Genomic DNA, 17,941 nt, shown 5'->3' with positions numbered 1-17,941 from the left:
ACCAAGGAAAAAAGAGAGAGAACACAAATCAACAAAATTATAAATGAAAAAGGAGACATCACAATTAATGCCACAAAAATACAAAGGATCAAAGAGACTACTATGAACAACTATATGCTAACATACTAGACAACCTAGAAGAAATGGAAAAATTCTTAGAAACATGCAACCTCCCAAGACCGAATCAGGTAGAAATAGAAAATCTTAATAGACTTATTACTGGTAAGGAGATTAAGCCAGTAACCAAAATCTCCCAATGAAGAAAAACTCAGCACCAGATGGCTTCACTGGTGAAGTTTATCAAACATTTAAAGAAAAATTAGCACCAATCTTTCTCACACTCTTCCAAAAAATGGGAGAGATAGGAACACTCCCAAACTTATTTTATGGGGCCATTATTATCCTGATACCAAAGTCAGATAAGAACATGACTAGAAACTGCAGGCCAATTTCCCTGATGAATATAGATGCAAAAAGTCTCAATAAAATACTAGCAACTAAATTCAGCAACATATTAAAAGGATTATTCCTCATGATCATGTGAGATTTATCCCTGGGATGCAAGGATAGTTTAACATACACAAATCAATCAGTGTAATACATCACATTAATAGAATGAAAGAAAAGAATCATATGATTGTCTCAATAGATGCAGAAAAAGCATTTGACAAAATTCAACATCCATTCATGATAAAAAACACTTAACGAATTAGGCACAGAAGAAACATATCTCAGCATAATAAAGGCCATACATGACAAGTCCGAAGCTAACATCATATTCAACGGTGAAAGGTTGAAGGCTTTTCCTCTAAGATTAAGAACAAAACATGGTTGCCTACTCTCACCACTCCTATTTAACATAGTACTGGAAATCCCAGTTAGAGCAAAAAGGCATATAAAAAACATAAAAGTCATCAGAATTAGAAAGGAAGAAATAAAATTACCTCTATTTGCAGATGACATAATTTTATACGTAGAAAATCCTAAAGACTCACCCAAAAAATTGTTAGAACTGATAAACAAATCCTGTAAAGTTGCAGTGTACAAAACTGACATACAAAAGTCAGCAGCATTTCTGTATACTAACAATAAATTTTCTGAAAGAGAAATAAAGAAATCAATCCCATTTATAATAGCATTAAAAACAATAAAATACTGAGGAATAAACCTAACCAAGGAAGTGAAAGATCTCTATTCTGAAAATTATAAGACATTGATGAAAGAAACTGAAGACCACACAAATAAATGGAAAGGTATCCTGTGTTCGAGGACTGGAAATATTAAGATTGCTAAAATGTCCATACTACCAAAAGCCATCTATAGATTCAATGCCATCCCTGTGAGGATTCCAATGGCATTTTTTACAGAAGTAGAAAAAATTCTGAGAAAGAAGAATAAAATAGGAGACATCCCACTTTCTGATTTCAAGCTATACTATAAAGCAAAAGTAATTAAAACAGTATGGTACTGGGGGCTGGCCTAGTGGCGTAGTGGTTAAGTTTGCACATTCTGCTTTGGTGGCCCAGGGTTCATGGGTTCGGATCCTGGTCATGGACCTACACACCACTCATCAAGTCATGCTGTGTTGGCATCCCAAGTACAAAGTAGAGGAAGACTGGCACAGATGTTAGCTCAGGGCCACTCTTCCTCAAAAACAACAAAAAAACCCAGCATGGTACTGGCATAAAAACAGACAAATACACAAATGGAACAGAATTGAGAGCCTAGAAATAAACCCAAGTATATACAGTCAACCAATATTTGTCAAGGGAGCCAAGAATACTCAATAGAGAAAAGATAGTCTTTTCAAAAACTAGTGCTAGAAAACTTGGATAGTCACATGTAAAAGAATAAAACTTCACCCCTTTCTTATACCACTCACAAAAATTAACTCAAAATGGATTAAAGGCTTACATGTAAGACCTGAAACTATGAAACTTCTAGAAGAAAACATAGGAACAAAGTTCCTTGACGTGGGTCTCAGTAATGACTTCATGGAAATCACACCATGGAAAGCACAAGCAACAAAAACAAAAGTATACAAGCAGGACAACATCAAGCTAAAAACCTTCTGTACAGCAAAGTAACCATCAACAAAGTGAAAAGACAAAGTATGGAATGGAAAAAAATATTTGAAAACCATTTATCTACTAAGGGGATAATATCCAAAATATATGAACAACTCATAAAATTCAATAGCAAAAAATCTAAATAATCCAATTAAAAGTAGGGAAAAGACCTGAACAGATATTTTCCAAAGAAGATATAGAAATGGCCACTAGTACATGAAAAGATACTCAACAGCACTAATCATTAGGGAAACGCAAATTAAAACTTCAATGAGATATTACCTCAGGCCTCTGAGAATGGCCCTCATCAAAAAGACAAGCGCTAACAAATGCTGGCATGGATGTGGAGAACAGGGAACCCCTGTGCACTGTTGGTGGAATTGTAAATTGGTCCAGCCTCTATGGAAAAAAATAGTGTTGAGGTTTCTCAAAAAATTGAAAATAGAACTACCATATGATCTAGCAATTCTACTTCTGGGAATATATCCAAAGGAAACAAAAACATTATCTCTAAAAGTTATCTGCACTCCCATGTTCATAGCAGCATTATTTATAGTAGGCAAGACATGGAAACAACCTAAGTGTTCGTCAATGGATGAATGGATAAAAAAGTTATGCTATATACTTATACAACGGAATATTATTCAACCTAAAAAAGGAGGAAATCCTACCATTTGTGACAACACGGATGGACCCTGAAGGCATCCTGCTAAGTGAAATAAGTCAGACAGAGAAAGACAAATACTGTATGATCTCATTTATATGTGGAATCTAAAGAAACAAACAAGAAAACCCACACGAAACACATACAAAAAAGAGATCAGATTTATGGTTCCCAGATATAGAGGGTGGCAGAAGAGGAATTTCAGGAAGGTAGTCAAAAGGTACAATCTTCCAGTTACAAGACAAAATAAGTATTAGGGATGTAATGTACAACATGATGATTATAGTTAACACTGCTGTATGATATATAGGAAAGTTGTTAAGAGAGTAGACGCTAAGAACTCTCATCATAAGGAGAATTCTTTTTCTTTGTTTTTTCATTGTATCTATACAAGATGACAGATGCTAACTAAACCTACCTTGGTAATCATTTCACAACATTGTAAATCAAATGATCATGCTGTGCATCATGAACTTATACAGCGATGTATTCCACTATTTTTCAACAAAACTGGGGGGAAAAATCAGATACCTAGCATCCAGAGTTGTGCCCACTTGCTCCTTCTTCCTTTTCTCTGAGTTAGTGATCAATTTTGAACCATTTTCTATCTCAATCCATTTGTATATGTATACAAACCTTTATTTCACAAATATGTACTAATCTACCCAAAAACCAAACTGTGTGTAACTTGCACAACTCTCCTATAAAACATATTTTCAAGCCAGACGGTTCTTTTAATTAAATGTCTGTCATCTATACTCTTGTCTCTCAACCTGTTACCCCTATTATAATGTGTTTCTATTTTCTCTCTACTTATGTGAAAGTGACAACTCTCCCAGAACTTAGCTCCAGTTCTTCCTCTGTGAAGGACTTCTTTCTGTTCTCTTTCTATTCTTTCTTACTACCCAACCCATTATGAAATCTTGTTTTGTGTTTCATAATATTTACTTGGTACCTGTGCTTCCTTGTTTTGTTAATCACTGTTATGTATGTGTCTTTTTCTCTCACTGGGGGGTAGGACAGTTTTTTCTATCCCTAATGTATATATAAGATAAGTAAATGAATGGAAGAATGTGTTAGTGATAACTTTGGCTATTTTCAACCTATGCATATTCTTTAGGATTAGGTTGCTTATACCCCAATTCTCTGAATTTTTTAAAGTTTTATTCACAGAATTTTGTATCACCAAGATCTTCCAGCCACCTTTTGCTTGCACAAGGCAATACAGAATATGCATTGACTTCTTATACAGTCTGTTTCCCAGAGCTAACATTCTGCCCTGCAAATAGTGACAGCTACATAAGCCTGTGTGGCTGTTCTGGATGACGGTATTTTTTACTATTGTTGTTTGTATTCAACATCTTTGACCTATTTAAATATGCCTTAGGGTGTATTTAAAAATATCCACGTGCTTCCACTTCTCAGTGGCCCCGGGTTCACTGGTTCGGATCCCGGGTGCAGACATGGCACCACTTGGCAAAAGCCATGCGGTGGTAGGCATCCCACGTATAAAGCAGAGGAAGATGGGCATGGATGCTAGCTCAGGGGCAGTCTTCTTCAGCAAAAAGAGGAGGATTGGCAGTAGTTAGCTCAGGGCTAATCTTCCTCAAAATAAATAAATAAATAAATAAATAAATAAATAAAAAATAAAAATATCCATGTGCAAATATTGTACAGTCATAATGATACATAGAGTAAAATGGGAATGATAGTAATAGACATCACCAGAATATTATCCAAGAAGCCTATAGAAAATACTATCTTTGAAGTAATTTTCCCTTTAAAAACACAATCATTATGACTCTTATATACTTGACAGAAATCCAGACAACCATTCTAACTTATACACAGGGACCAGAGAACTATATTCCTGAATTTCAAGTTAAAGTTACAAAATTAACCTCTTTAATCAATATATTTGTATCATTATCCTCTTTTAAAACATAGTTTAACAATTCAAAGTTTCCCCCACTACCTTTGCTCAATTTTCCCAGATAATATTTCATGATTTGGCAAATTGGTTAGAAGTCTAGTTAATAATTGATGTTTTTGATGAGACATTAAGGTTCAGTTATCTCTTTGTAGCTGAAATACTTTAGGAATGATAATCCAAAGTTGAAGCCAGACACATAAATCATTGAAGGATTTTGTTTGCAAGATGACAGCCTATTTTCCTCGGCTTCTTACAACTCACATCAATTCCAAATTTATATTCACAAGGCAAATCCCAGGAAAACTTTATATTAATATCCACAAATTTGATATTTGGTAAAACATGCAAAGAGACTTATGCATGAAATGTTCAACTATGGCATTAGAAAACTATCTACTCGCAAATTTAACTTACATTAATTTCACAATTTGGGTGGCAAAATAGCTAGCATGACCACTCTCTGGGCTGTATCTTGATTCTTTTTGACAGAATGCTTCTGAATAGCTGTCAAAAAATCAATCTGAAAGAAAGATCATGCCCTCATTTATGGAGGTGACCATGCTGGGGAGGGGGGTGACATAGCCACCATGAAGTGAGTTCAGGTAAGAAGTGTCTGCTCTGGTAATTGGCAAGCAATGAAAGAAAATGGGAAGAAAGAAAGTGGGAAATGTGGATAGAGGGAACTACCACTGAGACACATTGATGAACGACAACTGACTGAGGTTCATTCATTCATTCAGTTCACTGAGATTTACTGAAGTATGTGCCTCCTGAGAATACAAAAGTGATTAAGACAAAATCCTTGCCTACAAGGTGTGTACAGTCCTAAGTTAAGCTAGAGTGCTATTTTTCTATGGGAGTGAAGATAAAAAAAAAATTCTAATTTTTTTTTTCTTTTTGAGGAAGATTAGCCCTGAGCTAACATCTACTGCCAATCCTCCTCTTTTTTGCTGAGGAAGGCTGGCCCTGAGCTAACATCCATGCCCATCTTCCTCTACTTTCTATGTGGGACGCCTGCCACAGCATGACTTGCCAAGTGGTGCCATGTCTGTACCCGGGATCTGAACTGGTGAACCCCGGGCCGCTGAAGCAGAATGTGCACACTTAACCACTACGCCACCAGGCGGCCCCCAAAATTCTAACTTTTATGAAGGCAGAGAATAAGTCCTTGGTCATAGTTTCAATGATATATCTTGAACCAAAAATCAGAATCCATTTTAGGAAAACAGGCAGATGTTGGGAAAATCATGAGATAAACTATATGTCCTCTCACTGCTCAGGGAGTATCGTAGCATCATTTTGGTATTTTCCACCTCTCTCTATCTTTCACCACTTCCTTCATTGCTAATTTCCAAAGATATCTCTGTCTGTCAACATCTTCTCTTTTTATCAAAAAGCATTCACACTCAGTAACAAATGACTTACGTTCCTTAAGCCATTATTTCTTCCCAAGGGTATTTGCCTTTTAACCAGAAAAAAGAAAGTAATAGCAGTCTATTTGAGAAATATTAGATAGTACGCTGCAGGCGAACCAGACTTTGAAGTGGTTGTGTATATTACTTATGTCTAAATTCCTCTGTTGAAGAGGAAGACGTAACACAGAAATGAGCGGTGAGAGTGGATTGATAGTCCAGGTCCAATGAAGGAGACGATAATTCACCACTGCTAGCTCTCATTAGGCACAAATCCCTCCTGTTCAAGATTGTTGTCATTAAGTTGATAAATCATGGTATTGAACCTCACTTGGTACAGCTCTGAATCTCTGGTGGGATGGGAAAATGAGGTAAGTGTAGTGTTCCCTTTGGCAGTTCTGTTAAGGCCATTCTTGGAACTCTTATTCCCACATTGGCAACATGGGATACGCTGATGATTTTTTCATCATTATTACTTTTGACCTTTGTACCAGCAACGACAGCAAAAAAGCCCTTAGTCATTGCTGCTTTATCCACATTCATTTGAGGACTTGAGACTAAATCTAAAGTTGCTCAAGAGTTCCCCCTCTGCTTAGAAAGATAAAGCCATGTTTGAATTCAATGTGGTATTATAATGTTGATTGCAGCTATTTAGAGCCAAAATATTTAGAAAAACTAGTTGGAATGTAGTTATTACAGTTGTGTCTCCAATCTAATGCTATGATCATTTCCGGAAGTGTTTCCATTGCTAAAAATGCAACCTTAAAAAGAACTGAATGGATATTTTATTTATTTCCCTTCCCTGTGATTGATGTTTCTGCTTGTATATAAGCTTCTTAAACGACTTCAGCCTTAAGTTAAGGACTTATTCTGTAGAGGGCTGTGGATTCTCATCCTTTCCCTGTAAAAACTAAAAAAAAAGAATGTTTACATTTTCATTTTATCTTCTATCTTTTATTTTGTTCATTTACTTTTGCTTAACCCAGTAATGCAATACCCTCCTTGGTGAAGTTTCTGTACACACAGTGCTAAATTACAGGTGATGATTGTTTACTGTGGCAAGGTTTCAAAATATGAGAAAAGCTCTCCAAAATAGACTGGGGGAAAAAAATAAAATGTTATAGTTGAACCTCCATGAGCACATTTTTCTTCATCAAAGAGAAAATGGTTAGAAAAAATAAGCCTAAAAGTTAGCCCAAAACAGAGATTAATTTTAATTAAGGCTCAGAAAGAGATGACAAGTGTATTGATAAATGACTTTCTTTTCTTTGCTTTCTTTTTCATTTCCTTTCATGGTCTACGCCTGAGGTCAGAAGATTTTCCAGGCATCAGTAGATGCTCATTATAGAGTAAAAAAATCATGGCATTTTCAGGTTTTCCAAATAAAGTTCTGCTGGTGTTGGAAAAGGTAGAATGATGTTAAGATACTTTCCCAGACTTCCCAGTTATTTTAGTCTAAAATATTCATTGAGCTCTTGCTAACTAAAAGGCACTGATCTACATACCATGAGGACTACAGAGTTGGATAAACTTCAAAAACATCGCAATCTATGGTGTTAACAGATATGTACATGATCTGCATAAGAGGCAAAGTGAAGGAAGGGAACTGGGCCAGAAGTTCATCCTGGCAAAGGAATGAATCAGGCTTCAAGGAGATCAGTGAATACTGCAGTGCCGAGAGAGGGTGCTGTGTCCACATGGCCCTAAAGCGGGACCTAAACTGCTCAGGGGAAAGGAAACGACTATTGATTAAGCACCTACTATGTGTTAGGCACTTCATTAGGTGCTTTACATGGACTTTCTCATTTAATTATCACAATAGTCTTGGGAAGTAGACATTACTTCAAATGAGAAAACTGAGACTCACAATGAATATATAATGACCTCCAGTGGATGTCACTAATTTCAACATGGTTTCTGTGCAGTCACTGAGACTCAAAGTGAAAAAATATGAAATTCCCGGTTGATTCTTCTATATATTTATTACGTAGATGCCAGTCATGATAATATTATATCCTTAAGCAAGCAACCTCGACCCTTTATCTACTGCAAGATACATCATGGTGGGTAACGTTCAGAGTTCAGAACATTCTTTGAGGGATAGAACCAGAACTATCAACCTCCACCTCCAATAAAAACCCTCACTTTTGAAAAAAAATTCAAACTTAGAGAAGTTAAAAGAATATTAATATGTTAAACACGTGTATACCATTCATTGAGATTCGACACTTATCAAGTTTTGGGCACATTTGCTTTATCACTTACCCTATCCATTCTCCTCTCTTTCTCAATTGTCTTGTAAAATGTCCCACAATCAGGATTTATATGATTATTTTCTCATTATTAGATTCAGGAGAAATGTGTTTTGGCAAGAATACCATATAGATGAAGTTATTTACTTTCCATTGCATCATGTCAGAGGACCATAATATCTGTTTTCTCCATAAATGGTGATTTAAGTTTTGTCTCTGAATTTAGATGGAGTATACCACATCGCTTCCTTATAAAAGGACCTTTTCCCCTATATAAATAATTAAGGCTGTATGAAGTATATGGCATGAAATTTAAAGACAAACAAATATTCTGTTTCCCAATAGCCTTTCACCCAAAGATTTTAGCATTTATTGGATGCCTCTTGCCCAAATCAAATATTACATTATAGTTGCATAACAGTGATTCTGAAATTCTAATGTTTCTGCCATATATTTTAGTTGTAACATATATTTTACATATATATTTAGTTCTGCCATATATTTTAGTTTAGTAACAATGTAGTTTGGGGTTTATAATATATGTAAAAGCAAAGTTTATGACAATCATAGCACATAGGTCAAGAAAAAAGTTGAAAAATATTATTGCAAGTTGGCTATAATCTGTGCAGTAATATATTATCACTTGAAAGTAGACTATAATTAAAGATGTACTCTATGAATCCTAAAGTGACCACTAAATTAACAATAGAAAAAATTACAGCTAAAAGGCCAAAAAAGGGGATTAATTGAAGTCATTTCTAAAAATCAGTTAATCTAAAAGAAGGAAAGAGGGAAAAGAAAACAAAATAGTAGAGGTGATCCATGATGGCAACATAGGAAGATCCTGAACTCACCTCCTCCCAAGGACACACCAAATCTATAGCTACATATAAAACAATTCCCTCTGAAAAGGACCTGAAAACTAGCTGGACAGCACTTTCACATCAGCAAAGAAGAAAAAGGCCATTCTTGGCTGGTAGGAGAGGCTGAGAAGAGGTCTCACCATAAATCCAAACCCAGCGTAACAACCCCCAATCAGGAGGGAACTCACAAATCTGGAGCTTCTTGTGAGGAGTGAAGGCTTCCTACCCCACATGAGGAACTTCAGCTTTTAAGACCTGCATCTGAGAGATCTAAAACATCTGACTTTCAAAACCAGTGAGGCTCACTTCCACGAGACTCACACGGCTGTAGCAAACTGAGAAACTGCTCTCAAAGGGCTCTTGCACAGATTCACTTGCCCCAGGGCCCAGCACAGAAACAGCAGTTTGAAAAGCATCCAAACTACATGTGAAGGAGATTCAATCACTTGAGGGGCAGGCACCTGTTGGGATACTCTCCAAGGATGGAGGCATTGTTGGAGCCATTTTCACGCTTTCCCTCTACATTGCTAAAGGTAGTGGGTGGGTTTTCTTGTTCTCAGCTGGTGCCATCTTTACCCTCCAACTAGTGGGGGCCATTTTTGCACTCTCTCTCTGCCTTGCTAAAGCCGGTGGGCACCACCATTTTTTTTTTTTTTGGATTCCTTGTCAGGTGGCATCTTTGTGCTCTTCCTCTGCCCTGTTCCACAGTGCCAATGTCTCCTGGAGGGGAGTTTTTACATATATCTGGTGCCCCAGGTTTTGAAGCTGTATCCCAGGGTATACCCTTTGACCCTCTGGCTCTGGAGACCAGGGGAACTTACGTTCCTGAGTCCCATGGGAGTATAACAATTGAAGATACAGTTTTTTCAGACTACCACCCCCAGGGCACTGCATAGATGGCAGATTGAAACACACTTCCAGTCTTTGTAAGAAAGAGAACTATTTGTGTGTCCAGGAGCTTTGGACTAAGGGACGGGCTTCTGGTATACCCTATAGAGGTGCTCTCAGGGAACAAAGGCCAGTGGATGCAATCTTTGTGTTCACCTTCTGCCTCAGTATGGCTGGCTGGTATCTCCCAGAAAAGAGCTTACACTCTTGTCTGGCACCCTGATTTCTGCAGCTGCTGCCAGGGGACACCTCGACATCACTTTGCTCAGGTGGCCAGTAGGTCTTACACTTACAGGTCCTATAGGATTGTAACCATTGGAGAAAGAATTCTTAGAGAGCTACCACCCTCAGGGAACAGCAGGAGGCAACAGACCCAGGAGCTCAATCTTTCTGAGAAAGAGATCTATAAGCTTATCATCATATCTGCAGCCTGAGGAGCGAGCTTCTAATTAAACACACACCTAAAGGCTGACTGTAGACCTTTGCAGAGCCATAAAAAGATGGGTGCTATCTTTGTGCTTTTTCTTTACTGCACTACAGAATGTCAGTGTCTCTCAGAATAGAGTTCTAACATATCTGGTGCCACAGTTTTTACATCTGGTCTCTGGTGTCTGTGGCTGCTGAACAGGAAACACCTCTTGATCATCTAGCTCTGGCAGCTTGGGTGCTTGTGTTCCTGGATCCCATGGCACTATAACAATAGGAGAGACGGTACTTGGCAGGCTACAACCCCCAGGGCACTACACAGACAGCAGACTGAAACACACGTCCAGTCTTCCTGTGAAAAAGGGCTATATACTTCTCCTGGAACTTTGGCCTGAGGGGAAGGCTTCAGATTTGCCACACATCTAGAAGGCTATGGAACTGCTCTCAGGGAACATAGGCCAGGGGATGCCGTCTTCGCACTCTCCCTCTGCCTCACTCCAGCTCACTGATATCTCCCAGACGGGAGCTTATACACTGATCTGGAGCCCCAATTTTTTGCAACTATCACCCAGGGGATACCTCCAGAATGGCTGGTCTGGAGGCCAGCAGGATTTATGATTGCAGTCCCATAAGACTGCATACATTTGCACACTTTAAAAGCTGCTGCCTGAGGGTCTGGTTTCCAATAGGACTGGAACTAGGTGCTGACTGAGATTCCCCCACTTTGGGACACTGACAGGTCTTGGCATACCCTCAACAACTGGCGGCTTTAAAAATAAAACAGGCTGCTTGGACAATTACAAGGGTTTGAGAGACCTCCAAGAGCTAAGGAAAGGTTAAACAATAGGGTTAATCTACATGAGGCCATCTCTTCAAGACTGGGACAGGTAGCTGTTTCATCTAATACCTAAAAACAAACCAGAGTTAAGCAAAATAAGGAAACAAAGGAATATATTCCAAATGAAAGAACAGGATAAAACCTCAGAAAAAAGCCTTAATAAAATGGATATAAGTAATTTACTTGATAAAGAGTTCAAAGTAATGGTTCTAAGATGCTCACGGAACTTGGGAGAAAAATGGATGAAGACAGTGAGAACTTCAACAAAGGGATACAAAATATAAGAAAGTACCAAACAGAAGTTACAGAGCTGAAGACTATAATAACTGAACTGAAAAATACACAAGAGGGGCACAAGAACAGACTAGATGAAGGAGAAAAAAGGACCAGTGAGCTCGAAGACAGGGCAGTAGAACTCATCCAATCAGAGCAGCAAAAAGAAAAAGGAATTTTTTAAAAAGGAGGATAGCTTAAGATAGTTATGGGACAATACGAAGCAGACTAACATTCACATGATAGGGGTCTCAGGATAAAGAGAAGAGAGAGAAAGGGCAGAAAACATATTTGAAGAAATAATGGCTGAAAATTTCACCTCCTTGGAGAAGAATACAGACATCCAGATCCAGGAAGCCCAGAGATTTCCAAATAAGATGAACTCAAAGAGACCCACACCATAACATTACAATTAAAATGTCAAAAGTTACAGACAATAAGAGAATCTTAAAAGCAGCAAGAGAAAAATAACTTGTTATGTACAAGGGAACCCCCCATCAAGACTATCAGCAGATTTGTTAGCAGAAATTTTGCAGGCCAAAAGGGAGTAGAACAATATATTCAAATTTCTGGAGAAGAAGAAAAAAAAAACACAACTTCCAACCAAGAACAGTTTACACAGCAAAGTTGCCCTTCAGAATTGAAGGAGGGATAAAGAGTTTTCCAGACAAGCAAAAGCTAAAGGAGTTCATCAGCACTACATCAGCCTTAAAAGAAATGTTAAAAGGGCTTCTAAAAGCTGAAAAGAAAGGGTGCTAATTAGGAGCAAGAAAATATGTAAAAGTAGAAATCTCATTGGTAAAAGTAAATATATAGTAAACGTTGTGGATTAGTCAATTATAAAGCTAGTTATGAAGGTTAAAAGACAATAGTAGTAAAAATAACTAGAACTAAAATAATTAGATAAGAGAAACAAAGATAAAAGGATGCAAAATGTGACATCAAAAACTGAAAATGTGGGGGGAGGGAGAGTAAAAATGTAAAGTTCTAGAATGCAATCAAACTTATTTTGTTATTGACTTAAAATAGACTGTTATAAATATAAGTTGTCATATGTAAGCCTCATGGTAACCACAAAGGAAAAACCTATAGTAGCTAGATGAAAAATAATGAGAAAGGAATCTAAGCATCTCACTAAGCAAAGTCATCAGACCACAAAGTGAGAGAGCAAGAGAAGAAGAAAGTAACAGAAAGGAACTAAAACAATAGCCAGAAAATAATGAATAAGATAGCACTATCTTACTATTCTACTAAAACAATAGCCAGAAAATAATGAATAAGATAGCACTATCTTACTATTCTACCTATCTATTGATAATTATTTTAAATGTAAGTGGACTAAATTCTCCAATCAAAAGACATAGAGTGGCTGAATGGATAAGAAAACAAGATTCATCTATACGCTGCCTAGATGAGACTCAGTTCATATGTAAGGACATACACTACTGAAAGTGAAGGGATGGAAAAAGATGTTCCATTTAAATGGAAACCAAAAGAAAAGCTGGGAAAGCGATACTTATATCAAATGAAATAAATTTTGTAAACTAAGATTGTAATAGGAGACAAAGAAGGGCATTACATAAATAAAGTGGTCAATCTAACAAAAGGACATAACATTTGGAAATACTTGTGCAGCCAACATAGGAGCACCTAAATATATAAAGTAAATATCAACAAACCCAAAGGGAGAAATAGACAGCAATACAAGAATAGCAGGGCATTTTAATACCACCACTTACATCAATGGATAGATCATTCAGACAGAAAATCAATAAGGAAACATCAGCCTTAAACAACACATTAGATCACATGGACTTAATAGATATGTACAGAACATTCCATCTTAAAAGAGCAGAACACATATTCTTCTCAAGTGGACATGAAACATTCTCCAGGATAGACCATATATTAGGCCACAATGCAAGTTTGTTTTCTTTTTAAACAATATTTACTGAGCTTGTGTGGGCCAGGTTTACCTTCCTCATCTCTCTCTCTCTCTCTATCTTATTTTTTTATGAGGAAGATTGGCCCTGAGCTAACATCTGCATCTGTTGCCAATCTTGCTTTTCTATTTTCCCCCCAAAGCCCCAGTACATGGTTGTATATCCTTGTTGTAGGTCATTCTACTTCTTCTATTTGGGATGCCACCACAGCATGGCTTGATGTGTCATGCATAGGTCCACACTCAGGATCCAAACCAGTGAACCCCAAGCTGCCGAAGCAGAGTACATGAACTTAACCACTCAGCCATGGGGCCAGCCCCAGCAAGTTTTAATAAAGTTAAGACTATTGAAAATATATCAAGAGTCTTTTCTGATCATGATGGTATGAAATTAGAAATCAATAAGAAGAAAACTGGAAAGTTTACAAATATGTAAAGATTAGACAACTTGCTACTGAGCAGCTATTGGAGCAATGAGGAAATCAAAGGAGAAACCAAAAATGCCATGAGACAAATGAAAATGGAAATATCATATACCACAATTTATGGGATGCAGCAAAAGCAGTTCTAAGAGGAAAGGTCATAGCAATAAATGTCTACCTCAAGAAAGAAGAAAAAAATCTCAAATAAGCTAACTTTAAACCTGAAGAAAGCTAGAAAAAGAAGAAAAAATGAAGCCCAAAGTCAATAGAAGAAAGAATAACAAAGATTAGAGCAGAAATAAATGAAATGCAGACTAAAAAGACAATAGAAAAGATGAATGAAACTAGGAGCTGGTTCTTTAAAAAGATAAACAAAATAGATAAAACTTTAGCTAGACTCACCAAGAAAAAAAGAGAGGGGACTCAAATAAAATCAGAAGTAGAAATAGGAGATGTTAAAACTGATACCACAGATTTACAAAGGATCATAAAAAACAACTATGAACAATTGTATGCCAACAAATTGGACAACCTAGAAGAAATGGATAAATTCCTAGAAACATACAACCTTCCAAGACTGAATCATGAAGAAAAAGAAAACCTGAATAAATCAATTACTAGTAAGGAGAATGAATCAGTAATCAAAACCTCCCAACAAACAAAAGTCCAAGACTAGAAAGTTTCACTGGTGAATTCTACCAAACACTCCAAAAAGAATTAATCCCAATCCTTCTCAAATTTTTCCAAAACAATAGAAGAGGAGGGAATTCTCCCAAACTCATTTTACAAGGCAAGCATTACTCCCATACCTAAACAAGACAAGGATGCTACAAGAAAAGAAAATTACAGGCCAATATCCCTGATGAACATAAATTCAACAATCCTCAAATAAATATTAGCAAGCCAAATACAACAATACATTAAAAGGCTCGTACACTAGATCAAGTGGGATTAATCCATGGATACAAAGATGGTTCACATCCATAACTCAGTCAATGTGATATATCACATTAACAAAACGAAGGATAAAAATCATGTGATCATCCCAATAGATGCAGAAAAAAAATCTGACAAAATTCAACATCATTTATGATAAAAACTCTCAAGAAAGTGGATATAGAGGGAACATACCTCAACATAATAAATGCCATATATGAGAAGCCTACAGCTAACATCATTCACAACAATGAAAAGCTGAAAGCTTTTCCTCTAAGATCAGGAAAAAGACAAGGATGCCCACCCTTGGCACTTTTATTCAACACGGCATTAGTAGACCTAACCTCAGCAATTAGGCAAGAAAAAGAAATAAAAGGCATCCAAATTGGAAAGGAAGAAGTAAAACTGTCACTATTTGCAGATGACATGATAATACATAGAGAAAACCCTGAAGACTCCACCAAAACACTGTCAGAATTAAGGAAAAAATTCAGTAAAGTTTCAGGATACAAAATCAATATACAAAAGTCAGTTGCATTTCTACACACTAACAATGAGCTATCAGAAAGTTAAGAAAACCATTCAATTTACAATTGCATCAAAAAAATCTAGGAATAAATTTAACCAGGGAGATGAAAGACCTGTTCACTGAAAACTATGACTCTGATGAAAGAAGTTGAAGAAGACACAAATAAATGGAAAGATAGCCCATACTCATGAATTAGAAGAATTAGTATTGTTAAAATGCCCACAATACCCAAAACAATCTACAGCTTCAATGCACTCTCCATGAAAATTCCAGTGGCATTTTCCACAGAATAAAATATACAATCCTGAAATTTGTATGAAATCACAAAAGACCCTGATTACCCAAAGCATTCTTGAGAAAGAAGAGCAAAGCTGAAGGTATTATGCTCCCTGATTTCAAACTGTATTACAAAGCTATAGTAATCAAAACAGTACAGTATTGACACAAAAACAGACACATAGATCAACAGAACAGAATAATGAACTCAGAAATAAACTCATGTATATATGGTCAATTAATTTATGATAAAGAAAGCAAGATATACAATAGAGAAAGGACAGTCTCTTCAATAAATGTTCAGAAAACTGGATAGCCACATGCAAAAGAATAAAATCAGATTATGATCTTACATCATACACAAAAATTAACTCAAAATGGATTGAAGACTTGAATGTAAGACCTGAAACCGTAAAACTCCTACAAGAAAACATAGGCAGTAAGCTCCTTGACATTGGTCTTGGTGATGTTTTTTCTGGATTTGACACCAAAAGCAAAGGCAACAAAAGCAAAAATAAACAAGTGGGACTCTGTCTAACTAAAAAGATTCTGCACAGCAAAGGAAATTGTCAACAAAATGAAAAGGCAACCTACTGAATAAGAGAAAACCTTTACAAATCATATATCTGAGAAGGGGATAATATCCAAAATATATAAAGAACACAATCAACTCAATAGCAAAAAAGCAAACAATCCAATTAAAAAATGGGCTAAGGACTACACATATTTCCATAGAATACACACAGATGGCCAAGAGGCACGTGAAAAGATACTCAATGTCACTAAGCATGAGGGAAATGCAAATCAAAATCACAATGATATATCACCTCACGCCTGTTAGAATGGCTATTATCAGAAAGACAAGAAACAACAAGTCTTGGCAAGAATGTGGAGAAAAGGGAACCCTTGTGCATTGTTGGTGGGAATATAAATTGCTATAGCCATTATTGAAAAGAATAACAAAGTTACTCAAAAAATTTTAAATGGAATTACCATATGATGTAGCAATTCCACTTCTGGGTATTTATCTGAAGAAAACAAAAACAGTAATTTGAAAAGTTACACGCACCCCAATGTTCATTGCAGCATTATTTATAACAGCCAAGATATGGAAACAACCTAAGTGTCCATCAATGAATGAATGAATAAAGAAATTGTGGGGTGTGTGTGTGTGTGTGTGTGTGTGTGGTGTATAGATATATATATATAAATTGTGGTATATATATATATATATATGTTTTATATATATATTTTTTATTCAGCCATAAAATATATGGAATATTATTTAGCCGTAGAAAAGAATGAAATCTTGCCATTTGCAAAAACATGGATGGACCTTGAGGGCATTATATTAAGTGAAATAAGTCAGACAAAGAAAGACAAGCCCATACAAACAAAAGGTGGTTGTCAGAGACAGGAGGTCAACAATGGGTCAAATGCGTAAAGTGGTCAAAAGGTACAAACGTGAAGCTATAAAAGCAATAAGTCATGGGGATATAATACAGCATGATGACCATAGTAAACAATATCGTATTGCATATTTGAAAGTTGCTAAAAGTGTAGGTCTTAAAAAGTTCTCATCACAAGCAAAAGAAAAAGAATTTTGTAACTATGTATGATGAAAGATGTTAACTAGACTTATTATGGTGATCATTTCACAATGTCTACACATAGTGAATCATGTTGCACACCTGAAATTAATATAATGTTATATGTCAATTACACCTCGATAAAAACTGAAAGAAAACAAAGTAGAGAGGCCATAAGGGTGAACCAAATAAAAATATGATAGATTTAAACCTTATCACATCAATAATAAAATTAAATGTAAATGATATAAACACCACAATTAAATGACAGAAATTGTCATATTGGATAAAATTGCAAGATTCAGTTATATGCTGCATACAAGAAATGAACTTCAAATATGAAGGCATAAATAGACTAAACATAACAGGATGGGAAAAGATACTAACAGTAATCAAAAGAAAACTGGAATGGCTATACCAATATCAGAGAAAGTAGATTTCATAGTAAAAAATATTAGTGCGGTAAAGAAGATAATTTTATAATCAAAAAGGGATCAATTTATCAATTTAACGTAGTAACCCCAAACATTTCTGAACATCATAACAGAGCTTCAAAATACATAAGGGAAGAACTGACAGAATTGCAAGGAGAAGTAGACAAACCCACCATTATAGTGAGAAATTGCAAT

Source organism: Equus caballus, chromosome 16 (assembly GCF_041296265.1).
Source record: "Equus caballus isolate H_3958 breed thoroughbred chromosome 16, TB-T2T, whole genome shotgun sequence".
NCBI lineage: Eukaryota > Metazoa > Chordata > Mammalia > Perissodactyla > Equidae > Equus > Equus caballus.
This window is presented reverse-complemented; position numbering follows the sequence as displayed.